The following is a 1762-nucleotide window of genomic DNA, read 5'->3' as shown; positions in this document are numbered from 1 at the left end:
TGGCTTGAAGGAGATGAGATGGAATAGGATCAAGCGGACAAGTAGTAGGATGATTAGAAAGGATGAGTTTGGAGACTTCCGCCTCTGAGAGTGAAGAGAGGGATGTGAATGAGTGTATGTTTGCTGGTAAGATGTGCGTGACAGATTGTGGTGTGGAAAATTGTGCACTGATGGTTTTAATTTTATTAATGAAGGACGTGGCAAAGTCGTCAGCTGTTAGAGTTGATGAAGGAGGGGGAGGAGGAGGACAAAGGAGCGAGGAAAATGTTTTAAAGAGCATCTGTTTCTAAAGAGTTAATTTTGTTATGATAGTATGTCCTTTTAGCAGTGGAGACATTAGCAGAGAAGGAAGAGAGGAGTGACTGATGCACATTAAGGTCAGTAGGATTTTTGGATTTGTGCCACACCCTTTCAGCAGCCCTGCGCTTAGAACGATGTTCGCGGAGAACATCAGACAGCCAAGGGGCAGAAGGGGTGGTATGGGCTGGCCTGGAAGACAAGGGGCAGACAATGTCTAAACAAGATTTAAGAGTGGAGCAGAAAGTATCAGTAGCACTGTTAGCATCAAGAGATGCTACCTGTTTAGGGGGAGGAAGCGAAGATGAAACCATAGCAGATAGCCGGGAGGGTGAGAGTGAGCATAGGTTACGTAGAAAGATGACATGTGGAGGGGTTTGTGTTGTGTCAGGAACCATGTTGAGGTTAAGAGTGAGGAGGAAGTGATCTGAGGTGTGCAGTGGAGTAACCAGTACATGATCAGTGGATCAGTGTCATGTGTAAATAAGGTCCAGTTGGTTGCCTGATTTGTGAATAGCCGTAGTTAACACTCTCTTGAGATCAAAAGAGGCAGGCAGAGTGTGGAAGTCTGCAGCCCGAGGTTTATCTAGGTGGATGTTGAGGTTTCCAAGCATAACTAGGGGAGTACCATCCTCAGGAAAGTTTGAGAGCAGCACATCTAATTCATCCAAGAAGTTACCTTGTGGTCATGGGGGTCGATAAACAACTACAAAATGGATTTTAAAAGGGTGGGTAATAGTGACTGAATGTGATTCAAAGGAGCTGTTAATACCCAGAGAAGGTAAAGGAATACATTTCCAATCATTAGAGATTAGCAGACCAGTACCTCCACCTCTTCCAGTCAGACGGGGAGTGTGGGAAAATGAGAAATTATTGCAGAGTGCTGCAGGTGTAGCAGTGTCCTCTAGTTTGATCCATGACTCTGTCAGGGCCATGAGGTTTAGTCTTGAATGACTAGAAATGGATGTAAAATCTGTTTTGTTTACTACAGACTGACAATTCCAGAGACCAATAGAAAAAGAAAGTAGTGTCTTAGCAGACATCGGCAAAGTGCGCAGGTTGTTAGGATTACGCTGCCTATAGTGTGCGATGTGTGGTTTGCGAGTGGTAGTAATAGTAGGGATATGGAAACACATAGTAAGAGTTAGTCATAAAAACTGAAACAGAAGTGAAGCAAGGTGTAGAAAAGAGGATGAATCAAAAACAATACTTATGTCCCTACCCGGTGGAGTCGCATGGTAGAGTCCATGGTCTTTACACTCTTCGGTCTTCACACGAGGGCTGCTGCGACCGCTGCCGCGGTATACTAACATTTTTTAATACCCGTTTGACAAAATGGAAACTTCATTCAGCTGAACACACTTTACTGTTAATCACAACAAAGGGCTAAGCAAGCGCACGACACTGACAATGCGATTGAGTACGAGACCAAAAGCAACTTCAGCACGTCTTATGTTATGTATCA

Source organism: Sinocyclocheilus grahami, unplaced genomic scaffold (assembly GCF_001515645.1).
Source record: "Sinocyclocheilus grahami isolate Dianchi unplaced genomic scaffold, SAMN03320097.WGS_v1.1 scaffold124.1, whole genome shotgun sequence".
Taxonomy (NCBI): domain Eukaryota; kingdom Metazoa; phylum Chordata; class Actinopteri; order Cypriniformes; family Cyprinidae; genus Sinocyclocheilus; species Sinocyclocheilus grahami.
Note: the sequence above shows the minus strand (reverse complement) of the source record.